This window comes from Crocuta crocuta, unplaced genomic scaffold (assembly GCF_008692635.1).
Source record: "Crocuta crocuta isolate KB4526 unplaced genomic scaffold, BGI_CrCroc_1.0 scaffold377, whole genome shotgun sequence".
NCBI classification, from domain to species: Eukaryota; Metazoa; Chordata; class Mammalia; order Carnivora; family Hyaenidae; genus Crocuta; species Crocuta crocuta.
The window spans coordinates 3,720,784-3,743,165 of record NW_027528209.1 but is presented as its reverse complement, the minus strand read 5'-3'; the positions used below and the strand labels follow the sequence as shown (position 1 = coordinate 3,743,165).

The window sequence follows — 22,382 nt, the reverse complement described above, 5'->3', positions numbered from 1 at the left end:
GTATTCAATGCTGCTGCCATATTAGCATATTGTCATTTCTGCTTTTTTCTTTTTCTTAAAAAATCTATTTGCATAATTATGTAGAGTGCAATCTCTTTCAGGTTGTTCGCGGGTATGGAGCACTTAGCATTGCATATTACTACGGGAGATCAGCTTCTGTAGATATTCATGACTTCTTGGATTTGAAAAGAAAGTAAGTGTATATATTTTCTCTTATTTCTGATTTTTTGTATGAAGAGGAAGGCTTTGGCACGTTCAGACAATGAATGTTAAATTGTCTTATTTTCTTTCTGAAATGCCGTATATGTCCTTTACAAATACATACGTATACAGAGGTATTAATTTTTGCCGTAATGAGTTATAGTTATATGAAATTTTGGCCTCTACATTTCTCAATGATTTTCAGGTAATAAATGAGGTATGAATACATAATAAAGAATAGAAAAAAACTTTAAACACTGGACTAGTTTCCAGTGATCCTTAAGTAATACATGCATACAAGTGCATTCATAAACATACCAATGTACACTTACATATGATCAGTTGCCTACACAGGGAAAATCTTAAGTATGCAATAAATATTTTGAATGAAGCCACTTATATATACCATTTTTTGGTATAATTATTTTATGGCCTTTATAAAAAAATACCTACACATATGTTTAAAAAGAAAGAAAAGTAAAACAAAATGGAAAGTTCTAGAAAAGAAAACAAATATTACTGCAAATCTCAGCACCCATCACTCAACAATTAGTCTTGGTGACCATCAGCTTCATCTCCCTTTGTTCACACACAAGCTGTGTAAAAGATAGGAAGAGTTTAAGACAGTTTCATAGCATCATGCATAGTATTTTAAGCTTAAAATTAAGCTTAATATGATTTGACTTTAACTGAAGAAAAGGACCTACAATGAGACTTACAGAATTACTAAGCCTGTGTGTGTTTGTATGTGTGCTACACACGTGTGTGCATATGCAACACATACCTCTTAAAGATTGCTTTTAGATGAGAATAACAAAATTTTTAACAAAATATTATTTTTATTTATTTTAATTTTTTTTAATTTATTTTTGAGAGAGAGAAAGAGCATAAGTGAGGGAGCAGAGAGAGAGGGAGACTGGGAATCCCAAGCAGGCTCCACACTGTCAATGCAGAGCCCGATGTGGGCTGAACCCACAAACCACAAGATCATGACATGAGCAGAGATCAAGAGTCTGTCGCTTAGCCAACAGAGCCACCCACGTGCCCCTAGGTTCTCTTATTTTTAGAAAAAATGTCCAATTTAGTAAAAAAAATATTGTGTACCTCACACAGCAAGTGTGAGAACTGGAGGACTATGTTTGTGACTCATATTCAATGTGTAATATGCAGAAATGTATCAAAGATCCAGTGTGAGTAAGACATAGTACCAGCAATTCTGTCAGTCGTATCTGAGATGGTGGAAATGTTACTGGACAAGTATTACTACAGTCTGAACATATTTGGCCATCCATTCCAGGAAAAAAAATGAAACAAACCCAACAGACCAACTACAACAACAAAATTAAACAAAGTTGGGTTTGTTACATTACTTGCCTTGAAACTGAAGACTCATGAAAGCTACTGCCTGCTGGATCCTGGCTGCAGAAACAAGTGTTCTTAGCTGTACCTCCAGGAAGATGGGACTCATACTATGAGACTTTATCATGTTTCTAGAATTTTGAAGGATTGAATGGTCAAAGCTGACAGTTTTCCATTCCACATCTCTTGTTTCCTGGTCTTATAATCTCAATCTCTTTCTCTCTCTCTCTCTCTCTCTCTCTCTCTCTTTTTTCCATTATTTACTTCCTCCTTTTCAGGGAGCACACTCAGTAATACATACTGAGCATTTGCACTTGATAAGTAATATTTTGATACCTGCATGTCTAAAAGGAGTTATTTTTAACAATATATTTCAAGATTGAAAAATATTTGACTCCTTGCTAAGAAATATGAGGAAAATATCACTCATACTTCCTCCCACATTTACCCTTTTAGCTTCTCTTTTTTTCTACTTTTAATTATATTATCATTTTAACATTTCTAAAAAGTATAACATTCCCAGTAGACTATATAATTAAAATTACTTTAGTTTTTTTTTTTTAATCTTTAGTGTTGGCATAAATGGATTCAATTCTCACCAAGCATTCTTTTTCTATAGTTTCTATTTTCCTCAGCTCTTTATTTTGTATTATTTCTTGTTTGGCTAAATTTTACTGTGCAAGAGTGAGAAGTTCTGTCTTTAACTTTAAACATAAAGGATAACTTCCTGCATATAAATTTGGGAAAACAATGTTTCTTAGAAATTTACATATTTCTATACTTTTTCTGGAACTGAATATTTTTTTGGAGACCTCTAACAACTACCTGACATCCCCTTTGAATGATACCTACACTTTCGTTCATTCATGTCTATCTATGTGATTCTTCCTTTATCTTAATGGGAATAAATTTTTTTTTAATATCTACTTATTTTTGAGAGAGAGAAAGAGAGAGAGAGAGAGAGTAGGGCAGAGAGGGATGGAGACACAGAATCCAAAGCAGGCTCCAGGCTCTGAGCTGGCAGCACAGAGCCCAACAGAGGGCTGAAACTCATGAACCTCAAGTTCATGACCTGAACTGAAGTTGGACACTTTATCGACTGAGTGACCAAGATGCCCCTCCTCCTTTATCTTTAAAGACTGAGGAATTTACCAGAATTAATACATTTATATCAATCAATCCCTCTGTATCCATTTTCCTGAGAACACTGTGAGACTCAGAGTGAAGCCTCCCATGTTGCAGTACAGTTTAACTGTGTACTAATTTGATTTTGTGCTATTTGCTGTTCTCAGGAAAACAAATTATATATACAGATTTTCCTTGACTGTGATAGGATTACATACTGATAAACGCATTGTGAGTAGAACATACTGTTACATTGAAAATGCATTTAATACAACTACCAAACATCATAGCTTAGCCTACTCTACCTTAAACTTGCTCAGAACACTTACGATAACCTCCATTGGGACAAAATTATCTAACATAAGCCTATATTGCATTAAAGTGTTGAATATTTCACGTAATTTGTTAGACTATACTGAAGGTAGAAAACAGAATGGTCATATGGCTGTAGAATGGTCATGAGTGTATTTGTGTTTACCTTCTTGATCACATCACTGGATGGGAGCTGTGGCTCTCTCCCACGGCCCAGCATCATAAGACATCATTCTGGTTATCTCTAGCTTGCGAAACCATCAAAATTCAAAACTTGAAGTACCGTTTCTACTGAATGTGTATCACTTTCACACCAACATGAAGTCAAAAAATTGTAAAAACCATTGTTAAGTCAGGGAACGTTGGTAGTGTAATATCATATGTTGTATCCATGTTTCTCCATAGTTACATTCATGTTTTGTTTTCTGCTATTTTATGTATGCGATTTACTTCAGCCTATCCACTGCACTTTTGGCTTTGTTTTCAATTATGTTCATTTTTATATTATGTTTTTAAGGTGACTTTCAGAACCATCCTGTTTTTATTGTTCACTTTAATTTTTTTCCCCTAAGATCTAGGAATTTCCAACCCTTGCTGTCTTTTGTATTCCTTTTGAACATTTGTAACTCCTGCCATTTTATTTTTTAAAAATTTTTAAACATTTTTATTTATTATTGAGACACAGAGAGAGATAGAGCATGAGCATGGGAGGGGCAGAGAGAGGGGAAGAGAAAGAATCTGAAAGAGGCTCCAAGCTCTGAGCTGTCAGCACAGAGCCTGATGCAAGGCTCGAACTCACAAACCGCGACATCATGACCTGAGCCGAAGTAGGATGCTTAACTGACTGAGCCACTTAGGCGCCCCTTCTCTTGCCATTTTAAACATTAAAAGTGATTATATTACCTGTCATTTCTGTTCCTGACATTATCTAGGTTTCTTTGAATAATTCTTTTTATAATGTCTCTTCTTCAATTGGACTTTTTTAATGCTTTCAATCTTCTATAAAAAGCATGCTTTAATGTGTGGCTTTTCTGTTAGAGCTTTTGTGATTACTTAATGAAAGACACAACTACATGGCTCTGGTGGCCTTCCCCCTTTGGATAGCTTAGCTGAGAGCTGGTGCAGTGGACTAAACTGGTCTGCAGAGAGCCAAGGTCTTTAGCTCATGTCAATATTCCTGGTATGTAACGTTGTTTCCAGGGCTGTTAGTTTGCATATCTTGAATTTTGGTATTCGTATTCCTGAGGATTGTTCTAGGGCCTACACTTCACTTGATGTATTTCTCGTTCCTTTGTGTAGCAAATGCTACAGCCTGAGGGCCAAATTCAGCCTACTTCCTGTTTTTGAATGGCATTTGAGCTGAGAATTGTGTTTACATTTTTATATGGATGGAAAAATCCAAAGAAGAATAATTCATGAAACATGAAAGTTAAATGAAATTCAAATTTCAGTGTCCATAAGTAAAGTTTATTGAAACACAGCCACCCTCATTTGTTTGTATACTACCCATGGCTGCTTTTGTACTGCTGTAGCAGAGTACAGTAGTTGCACAGAGAATATACAGCCTGTATTTCTGTATAAAATGTATACTACCTGGTCCCCTACAGAAGAAGTTTCCATGATTTAGAGAAACTAGGTGTTCCTCATTCCTCAGGTTAGGCTTACCTATAAATAGGCAACATGGTGTTGGTCTCACTCTTGAAGTCCTCAGTTGCACGTCTCACTTGCTGACCTAGCCAGACCCCGTATCCTAGAAATATGGCTTTGATGCATACAGAACATTTTTGTCCATCCTGTATTACAGAAAAATGAAAGTATGGAGGACTATACTCACCCTACTATTCTCTGCTTATAAAATTTTTCTAAACCTATTCTCTGTTAATATTGAGATCATATGATGCTGTGATATGTGAACTTCTTGCATGATATGACTTATCTTTGAATGGTAATTGCTGCAAATGGAAATCATGTGGGTTCAAACTGAGCATGTAGTGACTAGAAGATCGATAGGGATCTAAAGTAATCCACTGCCTTTATTTTGTTTTTGTACACACTTTTTTTTTCTTTTCTTTTTCTTTTATGGTCTTTATCGCTATCTTCCCAACCCTTTTGAGATCTCAAACTGGATCTCTGCAGGGGTTTTTTCCCCCCCATCTTTCTAGATGATTCTGAATCTCTTAATTAATCATGATCATTTTGTATGCCACCTTAACTATGGGGAAATCTGTACATTGTCCCTGATCTCTCATTTTGATTATCATTTAACAGTATATAGTAAGTGATCTTAGATTTCTTCTTTGATCCATGACAGTGTTCTCGTTTCCCTTAGGATGGAATGTTTTCTTTTAGCTAGTAGTTGGTTTTTGTTGGTGGTGAGATTTGAAGAAGCAGAGGGAAGGGAAATTTTCTTCAGCCATAGAACTAGAAACAACAAGCTGTTTTTATACTTCTATAAATTTTTAGAATCACATTTAATTGATCTTATTCTGTACCCCTGAATTTAATTTCTGCCCTGACTAAACGACTAAGATTTTCATCTGTGCAAGAAAAATCACTAAGACTTGTTTAAACTTTGTGATTTGACATTCTTAGCAATATCCTTTTAAAAAAAATATCCTTTAAAAAACAACAACAACACTAGGTTTATACTTGTAAGAGTGGACAGTTAAATCCTTTGTAAATATAACCTCCATTATTTCTTCCACTAGAAAAAGGTAATGTTGACTTCTAAAGAGACCCAAGTCGTAATGACAAAATACTTCTCTCATTTCCCTAATATCAGCCCAAGCATTTCCTTTCATTTAATTTTAAAAACCAAGTTAATCTATTTTTTGCAGATTGTGATAGTTTCAGAACATCGGGCATGTCTCCCAGAATACTCCCTAGAAATTACATGTGTGAGATTTTCATGTGAGATATTTCTGAGTGAAGTTTATTATGACTTCCTAATTAGATGTGAGTATCAAGATTTTCTTCTTTTTTTTTTTACCAGAACAATTTTTATTTTTATCTTTATTTTTGTATTTTGTTTTATAATTTATTGTCAAGTTAGCTAACATACAGTGTAGTCTTGGCTTCAGAGTAGATTCCTGTGATTCATCACTTACATACAACACCCAGTGCTCTTCAAAACAAGTGTCCTTCTCAATGCTTATCACCCATTTTCTCCATCTCCCCAACCTTCCACCTCCATCTACCGTCAGTTTGTTCTCTGTATTTAACAGTCTCTAATAGTTTGCCTCCTTCCCTGTTTGTAACTCCTTTTCCTTCCCTTCCCCTGTGGTCTTCTGTTAAGTTTCTCAAATTCCACATATGAGTGAAAGCATATGATTATGTGTCTTTCTCTGACTGGATTTTCTTTTCTTTCTTTCTTCTTGTTTTCAAAATGATATTTCTTTGGTGAACGCCTTTAGGGGTAGTACGCCTAGACCAAAGGAATAAAATGCTTAGGAATGTCGGTTCTTTTTGAGACAACAATTTCAACAACACAAAAAGAGAGTTAATAACAACTACAAGATATGAAGCAGTATAGACTCAAGATCTAGTAGTATATTTGGGAGTTTGATCAAATGCAAGCTTTAGAGATTTTTTTCCCCGGACAGCAGGAAAAATCAAAATATTTATAGAAGGATGTGAGCCACTATTGAAATTTTTTATTGTTTTACCTTTGGAGTTCATTGATGTTTAATAAATATCCCTTTCTAAGAAAAAATATTAAAATTTTAATTATGATGAGTCAAAAATTTTCGTTAATTCTCTTTTAATTTATCTATTTCCCCAGTTGAATAAAATTTGTAATTATTCAAAGATGGCACAGCACAATTTGGAAAAACCTCTCGTGACTAATACAATTGAATAAAAGCAGATGTTTATTGGATTCTTTTCTTCCCAACACTTTAATGAGTAAGAATGTTGACAGCAATTGTTTTCTTCTCTGCCCTAGTAATGGAGAGTAATTAAAATGAAATAAAAAATAATGCACACTGCAAAGATGTACAAAAATTCTATATTTCCCCTGGCCCTAATTTATAGGCAAGTTTTGGAATATTGTTACAATGCCAGTTTTTTCCACATTGTTTGTCATCTGAAGTTTATAAAATTATAACTTGCATTCTGTTATTGGTTACCATAGTAAACAAGTTCTTTGATATATTCAGACAATTTTTCCCCTCATTTAAAACTAAGAATGTTAATGTTTATTTATAGTTGAAGAACTCTTACATTAAGTTTCATACAATGAGTTGTTAAAAAGTGACAATTTACCTCATAATATGTGGTTATGATTTGGGATATATTGCATAAATGAAGATCCTGCATTGCCTCTTTGTTCAGAAATAACATAGCATGACATAAATATTATTTCATTTCTGATTAAAGAGGTTTTAATATCTTCATTTATATTGACTTCTTCTTTGTAACTAACTTATCACTATGAATACTCATAGATAATATTTTCCATTTAGGAATCAGTCTGCACAAAAAGCATGAAAGTGAGAATGGAGGAGGAGCTATTTCATCTATGAAATGTTAATATATGAGTTTATTATTAAAATATCCCCTTTGTAGGAAGGAATACTGGAATAGTTGTGTTGTTAATTAGCCATGTATAACTGAAAGGAGAATAATTGAATTGAATAATTGAAAACAAATATGTATCTGAATATTTCCAAGGTCTGATCAATATCATGTTAATGGTAAATTATGTTATGTTGAGTCCACAAACTTCCTTTCCCTCATAGGTATTTTATTTTATTTTATTTTTTTATTATTAAAGAATGTTACATTAGTTTCAAGTGTAAAAGATAGTGATTCAGTAACTCTATATGTTATACCTACCACAAGTTGTAGCTACCATCCATCACCACCCAAACTATTACAATACCATCGGCTATATTATACAGGTACAATACCATGTACCTTTTATCACTGTGACTTATTTATTCCATAACTGAAAGTCCATACCTCCTAATTCCTTTCAATTCTTTTTGCTCATTCCCTCCACCCATCTCTCTTCTGGGAACCATATTGTTCTCTGTACTGATAGGTCAGTTTCTGCTTTTTTTTTTTTTTTTCTGTGTTTATTATTTGTTTTGTTTTTTAGATCCTACATATAAATGAAATTATATGGTATTTGTCTTTCTCTGTCTGACTGAACTTTACTTAGTCTAATACCCTCTAGGTCCACCCATGTTGTTGCAAATGTCAAGATCTCATTCTTTTTTTGGCTAAATAATATTCCTCTGGATACATATGACCATATCTTCTTTATCCATTCATCTACTGATAGACACTTACGTTTATCAGTTGTTCTGTGACACTTAGTGACCACACAACTTGTATGCAAGTGTTCACAGCAGCATTATTCTTAACAAACAAAATCTTGAGGCAACTTTACACATCAAAAGGTTAATGGGTAAACAAATTACACTACATATCTATATAATGGAATACAATTCAACAATAAAAATAAATGAATTACTCAAACAAATAAAAAAAAACTAGATCAACTAGAAAACACTGGTTTTAATAAAAGAAGTACATAAAAATTGTACATATCATATGGTTGCATTTATAGGATGTCCAACATCAAACAGTGCTGTCACGTACTGACAGAAATCAGGTCGTGTTTACTGGGGTGATGGTGAGGGAATTGATTGAAAAGAGACACATGGGAACTTTCTGAGGAAGTTTATGTGGAATATATTTTCATGTGGAAATATTTGCTATTTTGATTCATATGGAAATTACACAGATGAATACATTTATCAAACATGGTATCATTTTATTTTATTTTATTTTAAATGTTTTATTTATTTCTAGGAGAGAGAGAGAGAGACAGCGTGAGCAGGGGAGGGTCAGAGAGAGAGGGAGTCACAGACTGAAACAGGCTCCAGGCTCTGAGCTGGCAGTCAGCACAGAGCCCGACGCGGGGCTCGAACCCACGAACCGCGAGATCATGACCCGAGCGAAAGTCGGACGCTTAACCAACTAAGCCACCCGGGCGCCCCAAACATGGTATCATTTTAAATGGGTACATTTTACTACATCTCAATTATATCTCAAAGATGAGAATTAAATGTAAAACAACAGTAATCCAGCAGACACATAACATATAGGTTAAAGTTTGTAAAGTGACAGTATCCAGTGTTGGTGAGCATGGGGAGCAATTTGAATTATCTTATATGGGTGGTGAGTAAATTGATAAAATCACTCTGTAAAAGAATTTGACAGTATTTAATGCAGAAAACCTTTTGTATTCTCTAAGACCTGAGATTTCACTGTAGAGTATATATATCCAAAAGAAATGTACAAAAATATTTGTAGCACCACTGTTTATAAAAGCCAAAAAGTATAAGCAATTTAAATGTTCATATCTAGTGGAATGGATACATAAACTATGATTATTACATAGCACTTAAAACAAACTACTGCTACATATCCCATAGATGAATCTCAGAAAAAAATAGTGTTGAGTGAAAGAAGCCAGACAGAAAAGAGAATGTAAATTTTGATTCCCTTATATAAATCTATCGTCTTAGAAGTCAGGATAGTGGTTTATTTGGTGGGGACAGTGACTGGCAGGCATAAAGGGATTTATATAGATAATATTGTAGTTTTAGATGTTGATTACCTTGTATGTCTACTTTAAAAAATTAAATGGAGCTTCGTGCTCTTATTTGTATTCTTATCTCAGTGATACTGCAATAAGAAGCTTATTTAAAAAGTTGAACAACTGAATGAAATAGAAATTGTTCAGTCTTATGGCAGTCTTGGATATAAGACTATATGGAGTCATGAGCCCAAGGACCCTCAGGAAATCAGGGCTTTCATGGAATACCTTCCCTGTACCCAGTGCTATGCTGATTTCTGGGAAGAACATTAAACAAACCAAAACAAAACTCCAAAATCCTAAACAAACCAGTTTTACCCCAAAGGTTGTAATAAGTTTTTTTTGAAAGAAGAAAAACTGACATGACTTATCTTAAATATCAGTAGTCTCCAAAAAGGCAGAGAAAGGCAATAACATATTTGGATGGGGTTATATGTATTTCCAAAGGGGCTAATAATGAAAGCCAATGTAATTTCAACTTTATGTCTTAGAAAATGACATCAAATGGTAGTATTATCTATTACATCATGAAATGTTAGGGTCATGCCTCATAAAGACACTGAGACCTCTGTTTGGTTCTTATGACACAGAATTATTCTACACACAGGATTATTCTATTACATGCACCATATATATAGCATGCACAAATATAACTGACATAGGCCCCTTAGGGTCAGAAAATAAAATAAAATATCAGTTTCTTAAAAAGATACAATAATATCACCATCCTAGCCCCTTCACTAAGTTGTTGAAAGGATTTTCTGAGATAATTTGAGGAAAACATTTTTTGTAATAATTCCCACTATGTGTTAATTATTATCATTAAATCTTAACATTCACAGTAGCTAAAACCCAGCATATCTCATATTCTGACTTTGACAAGAATATTAATGCTTTTCAATGAAGGTGCATGAAACTTAACTCTATGTACAGCTAAGATCTACTTTGTGGAGTTAAGAGGGATCAAAATTCTCTTGTTGTTTATTTAGTTGGCACTTATAGGAATACTCATTCGGGCACTCTAATTTATACCCACCACACCTCCCAAGACACAGGTTGCCTCTATAAAACCTAAGTAATATATAAATTTGGAAGATGTTCAGACCAGCCTATTACAGAGTATGTTCTGCATAATGTTAGTTCCGTCGGAGGTTAAAAAGGTAACAAAGAGGAAAAATACATGCTGTGGTTAAATGCATTGAACACTAGTTAATAGGTTTAATTGGCAACATTGATTTCTTCAGCATAAGTATTCATGAAGAAATTTACATTGTGAATTCACAATGCGGGAATGATGTGCCTAGGAAAAACTCCCTTTTTCTCATTGACTCACATACACATAGTTTTAACACTGGATGTTTGAGGTACCCCCCTACCCGAAGCAATTCTCTGCAGTGTCAGTTGGGTGTCCTGCAATTATATTTAATTCTGAAACTACCCAGAGTCATCACAGATCCTATGGTTAAAGGGTTCAGTTCCACAAATATGCTCCTCAGTTTAGGTACCAATCACAAGTAACAGATCCAGACCACTTCTGTCCAACTTGGCAGCAAATTGGAGATTCCTATGACCCATTCCTTGGATTTGATTCTTTACTAAAACAGATTACTCAAGTAGAGAAACGCTTACTTACATTTACCACTTTATTATATAATAGAGAATAGAATCAAGATGAACAGCTAGATAAAGAGATACATAGGGTGAAGTCCCGAGAAGTCTAGAAGGGCTCTGAGTGCAGGTGCTTCTGAGGCTGGAGTATACCACCCTCCTGGCCCAAGAGTGTGTTCACCAACCTGGAAGCTCCCCTAACTCCTTACTATTGGAATTTTATGGAATCCTCGTCTATAGGAAAGATGAATTATCATCTCCATTTCCAGCCCCGCTTTGAAGAATAGGGGTGGGTCTGAAAGTTCCAAGGTTTTTATCCTGCTTTGGTCTTGCTGGTGACCAGCCCTCATCCAAGAGTCACCTCATTAGAGTAAAAGACATTCCTTTCACCCAGGAAATTCCAAGGAACCTAAGAGGTCAGTGGCAGATGCTCTCATTAGTCAGGAAATAATAAAAGTCTTAGGATGTCTGTGTCAGTAACCAACATCAAATTAAATCAAAAAATCTTCCCAGTGTCCCTATTTACAAGGGTTCTGGATACTCTGTGTCAGGAACCAGGAAAAGAGACGAGTATATATATTTTTTATTATTTCACAACATGTTATGGTTCTCAAATATATTTGGCCATTTGGTCAGAAACAGCTCCCTTCATGACACTTCACTTAGGAATATATTCTGCGATATCCATTTGGGGAAGTGCTACTTTAAACCACAGTATGAGAGAATGTCATGGAGGATTTCCTGGTTACCCTCCATAGTTAGTTACCTTTAGTTTCATATCCAGCTACTCCTGAATCCCTTCTGATGACAGGTCAGGATGGCAATGAACAGACAAAATTAGGGCTGGACCTCCAGAGGCCCTCTGAGGAGGTACACTGGTTTGGCAGAGGAGAAAAGAAACATAACATTCAGAACTTTCTGCCCTTGCTGTGCAAGACCTTTCTACTCATTGCGTCCGCCATCATCACCAAGCAGTTCTTCAGCCTAAGATCTTAGTGGCCGGAACAGGAAATTCCACGTTCTATTACCAGTCTCGGGTTGGCATGCATTTTTATCTTCAGACTTACTGTCTTCTTTTTTTCATGGCATTGTGGCTGTCTGATTTAGTGGGTGTCATAGGACAAAAGTATCTAGAAGAGGCCACAGTATGTAAACGATAGCAAAAGTACCAGCAAAGAGCATTAAAGCAATTACCTTGCATATGAAATTACAAGCGTTAAGGCAGTTTGAGGTCAGTAGAAATCTCTGTCGTATTTCAAAAGCTTTGGGGCTTCCTATTGCTCTCTGGGAGTATTGCGATAATAAAAGCATAATACAAGCCTAAGGACCTTTAAATGCTATTAATTAGATTCACCATAAAAGGATTGTGAAATTAGAATTGTTGTGCTCTCAATTATGATTTAATTCAGTAAGATGACAAAATTCTGTTTTACAGTGATGGTTCAAGGCAGTCAATAGAAAGCGACGCTTTGAATATAGAAAATTGTTTTATACTACTGTATGAAACAAGTATGATATACTATCTGAGGGAATGACTCTACCACAGTAAGTACAATCACATGACCTAAACATACAAAATCATGTGGGCAGGCAGGAATATTTCTTTTGGCGTGTGAAGGGATACTTGAAATTAGGTTGTTCTTTTTATTTTTTTTTTCAGTTTATTTACTATTTGTGTGTGTGTGTGTGTATGAGAGAGAGAGAGAGAGAGAGTTTGCGAGCAGGGCAGGGACAGAGAGGGAAGGGCAGGGGACACAAAGCAGGCTTCATGCTGACAGGAGAGAGCCTGATATGGGGCTTGAACTCACAAACCATGAGATCATGGCCTAAGCTGCAGCAGACACTTAACTGACTGAGCCACCTGGGCATACCTTTTTGTAAGAAATATTTCTTTTTCTAAGTAATATTTTTGGGCAGTTAAGGAGAGAATGGTATAATTTTTAACATAGTTTGTTGCAATGTATAAACATTTTATAAAACCTATCATGAAAGCAAGAGATAGTAATTATGACTCCTCAGTGATTACCTTCTAAAATGGTTAAAAACATTTACAAAGTTGGGTCTGTTCAGAAAAAAATTTTGACTACTTAACAGTTATCACAAGTTTAAAAATGCTTTCTCACTGATGCTTTCGTAATCATTAATGCTATATTTGTCAGCTTTAGTTAGAATTAATAGAGGCTACTGAGGTATTATCCTAGGGCATTGGCATAGAGACAGCCACTAGATCAATATAAACCCTCCTTAATGTCAAAATGAAAAACTGCTGGAAGGAAGAAAGAAAGGAAAGGGAAGAAAGAAGGAAGGAAGGTAGGAAGGAAAGGAGGAAGGAAGGAAAAAACTTCGCAATGTTTCCCTGATCCTTGATCAAACAGAATTCATAAGTAAAGTGTTTAAATTCAACCTGTTTAGAAACAAGTTTCCACCCATCAGAAGCTTTCAGGAGATACCCAGCTAGAGAATTATAATTTGGGATGGTTCTCTTGTTTTATTGGTATCTCCTAAATAGTAATGTTCATTTTGCCTGTGTATTTGTTAGGATTCTCCAGAGAAACACAACCAATGGGACTCCTCTCTCTCTCTCTCTCCCTCCTTTTCTCTCTCATATATATATGTATATATGGATTGGATGATGTCCATCTAAATTGGTGAGGAAAACCTTCACATAGTCTGATTCAATTACTAATTTCTTCTGGGATCATCCATATAGACTTACTCAGAAATAATGTTTTACCAGTTGTCTGTGTAGCCCTTAGGCCAGTCAAGTTGATACATAAAATTAACCATCAGAACCTGTATGAACTTTCACTGTCACAGTGGCTGCAAACTTAGAATGTTGGCATCTGGAGACACTGAAATACTGTTCCATTTCCCACCCGACTTATCTCTTCTCTGCCTGAGATGTTTTCATTTGAAAGAAGTGTTTTGTGTGAAAAGGAACTATAAGAGGTCAAATTAAGAGAGTAAGGATAAAGGAAATCTGTCAAATTATAAACACCAAATGCCTAATTAACTTAAAGTCAAGTTAATAACTCCATGAAATCCTGGCCTTCATTACTCCATTCTTTTTTACTGGGAAAATGGAATAATGAGCTCCATGTGTGGAACATTACCAAAAAGGAATAAAGACCAGGTCATTTTTATTAATTACTGTGAATTGCCACGTTCATTTGTTATTGTACAAAATGTGCCAATCAAATAACTTTGGTTTTTAGGATGACTCTGTTTACTTAGCCTTATGTAGGCATTACACTAATAATATGAGGAGAGTGATTATACATACATTCAGTGCTTCTTGGCTATGTGTTCCTGCAGTTGTTTTGGAAAAATGAAGAGAGATTGGTAGACTTTGAGATCCTGGCCTTCTGGGAGTAAGTGAAGAGGGAAAAGAGGGGATTAATATAGAGTGCACACTATAAATGTCAGTGACAAATTTGAGTGTCCTGGGAGGAGATATTCAGTTTTTACACCTTTTCCAGTAGCTTCGCAAAGGGCTGGTATAACTATTTGGATTAGATCAAAAGAAAACGATGATAACAACCATTGAACTGTGGGCATATTTCCTTTGAACAAGGATACTTTCTTACCCAAGATACCCCACTGTTACACAGTTATTTAGGCGTATCCTACACTACACTTCCCTTCTATTATTCCGTATGAAGATTATAAATAGAGGCTGAGTGTCTCTCTTAAAGCCTTTCACATGGTGAGGCCAGTATATGTTGCTCCCTGCAACAAACCTTTATTTACAATAAGAACTAGGAAAATATGTGTGCTTTGCTGTCTGTCTACATTTTTTAATAAATATGATTTTACTTTACACCATATGCCATGAATAGTACATGTGCCTATGCTCTATTTGCCTTACAAAGAAGTTAGACTTTTTTTTACATATATATCTTAATGTAATCTCTATTCTAAGGTGAATTTAGATATGATTATTTTTTAAACAAGGAAATATACACAAAAGGTAACATCTATTCAGGGTAGAAATCCCAACAAACTATAAATAGAAGAGGATTTTCTAAACTGTTAAGGGAATCTACAGACTTTGAGCTTTGATCATGCTTGGTATCGAAGGACTGAAATCTTTACTCTTAAAAATGGAAATGAGGCTAGGATGTCTATTCTTAGCATTTCTACTCACCATTATACTAGAAATCCTAGCCAGTGCTACAAGACCAGAAAATGAAATAGAAGCTATATACATTTGAAAGCAAGGAGTAATATTGTTTATTTGAGGATAGTATGACTGTCTATGTAGAAAATCCTAAGGAATCCATAAAAGGAAAAAAGCTATGGAACTAAGAGGTGGATTTAGCAACCTCTTAGGATATAATTTCAACATTCAAAAATCAATTACATCTCCATCTTATTTCTGTGGTAGGCAGAATAGTACCTCTCCATGACATCTACACCTTAATCCTTGAAACTTGTGAATATGTCACCTTATATGACAAAAGCAACATTGCAGAAGTGATGGAAGATTATCCTGGATTATCTGAGTGAGCCCACTTTAATCCCTCTCTAAGTGGGATTAAGATCTAAATCCCTAAAAGTGGAGAGTCTTTTCTGACTGTGGCCAGAGATATGAGGATCAAAGAAAAGTCAAAGAGATGCAACATTACTTGCTTTGATGATGAAGAGGGGAGACAAGAAAAGAATGCAAGCAACCTCTAAAAGCTGAAAAGGCAAAAAATGGACATTTCCTAAGAACTTCCAAATAACAAGGTATCCTAAATGATACTTTGTGAGACATGTGTTGGGCTTCCAGCCTATAGATATAAAATACAATAAATGTTGTCTCAAGTTACCAGTGTTAACAGTAATATGTTACATCAGTAATAGAAAGCTAACATCAGTAGTAAAGGAAAATAAAATCAAATATCAATACAGTTTATAATAGCATCAAAACTATGAAATATCAAGGGACAAATTTAACAACATATATGTAATACCTGTAATGGACAGCTACAAAATAGTGCCGAAAGAAATAGAGAAGACCTAAATGAGTAGAGATGGATACCATGTTCATGGATTAGGAGATTTAACTGAAAAGTGAAATTTTGAAACCAAAAGCACTTCTGTGGGTATATCCAAAGACCATAAAATATTTGGGAATAAGTTTGACAAAAATGTGCAAGACTTTTACCTTAAAAGCTAAAACATTTCTGAAAGAGATTAAAGATCTAAATAAAGGGAGAAATATATGTTGGTCTTCAATTATAAAACTCAGTGTTGTTACAGTATCTAATCTCCAACAATGATCTATAGATTTACTGCAATCCCAATCAAAATTCACGAAGAGTGTGTGTGTGTGTGTGTGTGTGTGTGTGTGTAGAACCTGGCAAGATAATTGTAAAATTTATATAGGAATTCAAAGGTTCTAGAATGGTCAAAATAGTTTTGAAAAGAAGAACAAAACTTGGATGATAGTAACGGTTTGATTTCAAGACTTACTATAGGAGAGAGAACTTAAGATGATGGAGCAGCATGGAGACCCTGTGCTTGTCTCATCCCTAAAATGCAGCCAGATCAGCACCAAACCATTTTGCACCCCTAGGAAATAGATTAACACAACAAGTTGCATAACTTGAGCCACAGATGTGGAGGTACATGGTGTGGAGAGATGAACTGGGATAAAGAAAAGCTGAAGAAGGTGGGGATCTGTTTTTGTGGAGAGAAGACAGAAAAAGGGAAAGGGGGAGAGTACAGTGCACTAGGATTGTCCCAGAAAAGCACTCCCTTGAAAGTAGCTGGAGAGAAATAGTGAAAACACTCACAGGGGACCAAACAAGAAATCTGTACCACAAAACCATTGATGAGAAGAAAAGAGAGGATTTCAATCAACCAGAATCCTATAAATAGTGGAGTGCAGAGTCTGAAGTTTCAGAGCTCAGTGCCTGGCAGAGTTCTGGTGAGGAAGTAGTGTGAATCCCCAGGAGCAGACCGTGGGATCTGAGAGCTCTGTGTTCCACATGGGGATAAGTGGTTCCCGTGCTTGGAGTGCATTTGGTGGAGTTCATATGGCCTCCCCATAGACAAAGGTCCCAGTGGACCCTGGAGACCAGCCATGTTTGCTGTCTTGGGACAAAGACGTCAGAGTGAGATGAAACCTGGCTTTGGCTATGTTGTGGTTTACCATTCTCAACCTCTGCCACTGCATGATTGCATGAACATTTTTCTAGGGCAAGCCAGCACCCAGGCATTTCTTAGCAAGACCCTCCCCCAGAGAAGTGGCCAACGCCAAGCCTCAGGGTTCTATGAAGCATGAGGCTTTGGAATACAACCCTATCTGAGATAAAACTCTGGAGGGCGGTACCACCTGGCATGTGGATAGGTTGGATACAGACAGGGTAGAGGTAGGGAGTGGATGGAGCCCTGAGATAAGGAGGGGTGCTTGAACATGGGTCCATAAGAGCATGAAGTTTCTGTGCCAGAGAGTAGGGAGCTGGGTAAAGCCATTTCCACCCCTCCAACGCATGCACATATCCACACTGATCTGCCCCAGTAAGCTAACTAATGCCATCTAGTGGAGAATAAAGCCATTATACCAAATCCTGCCTCCAAGCACATCCCCTAGAAGACAGGCACAAGTCAATCCACCTGCTTAGGGTACAGACTATAGAAGACTTCATACTTTCAGTTTTAGGGAAAACTGAATGTAACTTCATTCCGGTTTCATTCTGTTTGTTGGTTCATTTATTTGTTCATTTTATTTGCTTCTGTTTTTGCTTAAATTGTTTTCTTTTTTCTTTCTTTTGTTTCTTTTCTTCCTCATTTTTGAATACAGAAAGAGAAAATTTTATTTTTATTTTTTTATCTTTTTAAAATTTATTTTAAAATTTTTAATTCAATTTCATTTTTTATTTCATTTTATTCTATGTATTTTTTTAATTTTTAATTTTTTTCTTACCTTTATTTTATTTCTTTTCCTTTTTTCTCTATTCTGTCAGGCTTCTTTCAACTAACAGAGCAAAACATACCTAAGATCGAGCTTCCCTTATTTGATTTTTTGTGTTGTTTTTAATTTTTTAATTTTTTTCAATTTTTTTCTTCCTCCAAAATGACAAAACAAAGGAATTCACCTCAAAAGAAAGAAGAGGAAGAAATGACAGCCAAGGGCTAATCAACACAGATATAAGCAAGATGTATGAACTGGAATTTAGAATGACAATAATAAGAATACTAGCTGGGGTTGACAAAAACATAGAATCCCTTTCCGTGGAGATAAAAGAAATAAAACTAGTCAGGATGAAATTTAAAATGCTATAAGCAAGAAACAATCTTGAATAACCACCACAACAGCGAGGAAGAATAAATCAGAACAACAGATCAGCGATTTAGATGACAAAATTATGAATAATGAAGCAGGAAAAAAAAGAGGGGGGAAAGGCAAAAGAGCACAATACAAGAAGTAGAGAACTGAGTGACTTACTAAAGAGGTTTAACATCTGAATCATAGACACCTCATAAGATGAAGAGAGAGAAAAAGGGTCAGAAGGTTTACGTGAGCAAATTAAAGGAGAAAACTTTCCTAACCTGCGGAAGGACACTGACATCAAAATCCAAGAAGCACAGAGAACTCCCATTAGATTTAACAAAAACCAACCATCACCAAGTCAAATCATAGTTAAACCACAAAATACACAGATACCAAAAGAATTAGGAAAGTAGCAAGGGGAAAAAAAAAAAAAAAGTCCTTAACCCGTAAGGGAAGACAGATCAGTTTCGCAGCAGACCTATCCGCAGAAACAGACAGGCTAGAAAGAAGTGGCCGGATATATTCAACATGCTAAATGGGAAAAATATGCAGCCAATCCAGCAAGGCTATCATTCAAAACAGAAGGAGAGATAAAGAGTTTCCCAGACAAAAACTAAATGAGTTCAGGAAATTTTAAGGGAGACCCTTTCAATGGAGAAAAGACAAAACAAAACTAAAAGGACCAAAAGCAACAAAAACTAGAAAGGACTAGAGAACATCATCAGAAACCCCAACTCAACAGGCAACATGGTGTTGGTAACATTGTGTTGGTGGTAAATTCCTGTCTTTCAATACTCATTGTAAATGTCAGTGGACTAAATGGTACAGTCAAAAGGATATCAGAATGGATACAAAAACAAGGCCCATTGAGGTGCCTAGGTGGTTCAGTTAGTTAAACATCCAACTTCAGATCAGGTCATGACCTCGCAGCTCATGAGTTCAAGCCCTGTGTCAGGCTCTGTGCTGACAGCTCAGAGCCTGGAGCCTGCTTCAGATTCTGGGTTTCCCTCTCTCTCTTTGCCCTTTCCCCACTCATGCTCTCTCTTTCAAAAATAAGTGTTAAAAAAAAAGTTTATTTAGAAAACAAGGGCCATCTATATACTGCTCACAAGAGAATCATTTTAGACCTAAAGACACTTACAGATTGAAAGTAAGGGGATGAAAAGCCATATATTATGCTAATGGTTGTCAAAAGAAAGCTAGTGTAACCATACTTATATCAGACAAACTAGATTTTAAAATAAAGACTGTAATAAGAGATGAATAAGGGCATTATATCATAATTAAGGGGTCTATCACCAAGAAGATTAACAATTATAAATATTTATGCCTCCAAGATGGGATACCCAAATATATAAATCAGTGACAAATGTAAAGAAACTCATTGATAATAATACCATAATAGTAGGGGATTTCAACACCCTACTTACAGCAATGGACAGATCATCTTAGCAGAAAATCAACAAACTATGGTTCTGAATGACACACTGGACCAGATGGATTTAACAGGTATATTCAGAACATTTCATCCTAAAATAGCAGAATACCCACTCTTCTCGAGTGCACATGGAACATTTTCCTGAATAGATCACATACTGGGTCACAAATCAGTCCTCAACAAGTACAAAAATATGGAGATCATAACTTACATACTTTCAAACCACAACTCGATGAAACTTAAAATCAAACACAAGAAAAAATTTGGAAAGACCATGAATACTTGGAGATAAAAGGACATCCTACTCAAGAATGAATGGATTAATTAAGAAATTAGGAGGAAATTAAAAAGTACATGGAAGCCAATGAAAATGAAAACAGGACAACCCAAAACCTCTGAGATGCAGGAAAGGCAGTCATAAGAGGGAAGTATATAGCAATCCAGGGCTTCCTAAAGAAAGAAGAAAGGTCTCAAGTACACAGCCTAACATTACACCTAAAAGAGCTGAAAAAAAGAACAGCAAATAAAGCCCAAAACCAGCAGAAGAAGAGAAAAAATAAAAATTAGAGCAGAAATCAATGATAAAACAACAACAGAACAACAGCAACAACGAAAAAACAGTAGAGCAGATCAATGAAACCAGGAGCTGGTTGGTTAAGAAAATTATAAACCCCTAGCCAGATTGATCAAAAAGAAAAAGGATAGGACCAAAATAAATAAAATCAAGAATGAAAGATGAGAGATCACAACTAACACCACAGAAATACAAACAATAATAAGATAATATTATGAGCAGTTATGCCAACAAATTGGTCAATCTTTAAGAAACAAATTCCTAGAAACATATAAACTACCAAAATGGAAACAGGAAGATGTAGAAACAGACCCATAAGCAGTAAAGAAATTGAATCAGTAACAAAAAGTCTCCCAACAAGAGAGTCCAAGGCCAAATGGCTTTCCAGGAGAATTCTACCAAACATTTAAAGAAGAGTTAATACCTATTCTTTTGAAGCTGTTCCCAAAAAATGGAAATGGAAGGAAAACTTCCAAACTCTTTATGAAGCCAGCATTACCTTAATTCGAAAACCAGAGAAAGACCTCACTAAAAAGTAGAACTATAGACCAATTTCCCTGATGAACATGGATGCAAAAATTGTCAACAAGATACTAGCCCACCAGATCCAACAATACATCAAAAGAATTATTCACCACAGTCAAATGAGATTTATTTCTGGGATCTAGGACTGGTTCAATATCTGCAAATCAATCAGTGTTATAAATCACATTAACAAAAGAAACGATAAGAGCCATGAGATCCTCTCAATAGATGCAGAAAAGGCATTTGACAAAATATAGCTTCCTTTCTTGACAAAAACCCTCAAAAAAGTAGGGATAGAAGGATCATACCTCAAGATCCTAAAGGCCACATATATACAAAAGGCCCACCGCTAATATCATCCTCAATGAGAATAACTGAGAGCTTTCCTCCTAAGGTCAGGAACATGGCAAGGATGTCCACTCTCACCATTGTTATTCAACATAGTGTTGGAAGTTCTAGCCTCCTCAATCAGACAACACAAAGAAATAAAAAGCATCCATATCAGCAAGGAGGAAGTCAAACTTTCAGTCTTTGCAGATGACATGATACTATGTGTTGTAATCCCAAAAGACTCCACCAAAATATTGCTACAAATCATACATGAATTCAGCAAAGGAACAAGATATAAAATCAATGTAAAAAAATCAGTTGCATTTCTGTACAATAGTGAAGCAGCAGAAAGAGTTGTTAAGGAATCAATCCCATTCATAATTGCACCAAAAACCATAAATATCTAGGAATAAGCCTAACCAAAGAGGTGAAAAACCTATACACTGAAAACTATGGAAAGCTTATGAGAGAAATTGAAGAAGACACAAAAAATGGTAAAACATGCCATGCTCCTGGATTGGAAGAACAAATACTCTTAAAATGTTAGTAGAACCCAAAGCAATCTACATATTCAATGCAATACCTATCAAAATAACACCAGCATTTTTCACAGAACTAGAACAAAGAATTCTAAAATTTGTATGGCACCAGAAAAGACTCCGAATAGCCAAAGCAATCCTAAAAAAGAAAACCACAGCTGGAGGCATCACAATTCCAGACTTAAAGCTGTATTACAAAGCTGTACTCATCAAGACAATGTGGTACTGACACAAGAACAGACACTCAGATCAATGTAACAGAATAGAGAACCCAGAAATGGGCCCACAAATGTATGGCCAACTAATCTGACAAAGCAGTAAAGAATATCCAATGGAAAAGTGTTCCCTCAGCATATGGGGTTGAAAAACTGGACAGCAACATTCAGAAAAATGAAACTGGACCACTTTCTTACAACATACACAAAAATAAAATCAAAATGGATGAAAGATCTAAATGTAAGACAGGAAGCCATCAAAATTCTAGAGGAGAAAACAAG

The 22,382-nt window shown here is 35.6% G+C and overlaps 1 long non-coding RNA gene across 1 annotated transcript in view; it reads left to right on the top strand.

Annotated features, from left to right (window-relative positions):
* LOC144222516 (uncharacterized) overlaps positions 1-22,382 on the top strand; it is a 169,815-nt gene that overhangs the window by 115,713 nt on the left and 31,720 nt on the right. Inside the window, exon 2 of the long non-coding RNA XR_013332418.1 lies at positions 102-193. This is a non-coding gene — a long non-coding RNA (uncharacterized LOC144222516). The remainder of the gene's footprint in view (positions 1-101; positions 194-22,382) is intronic.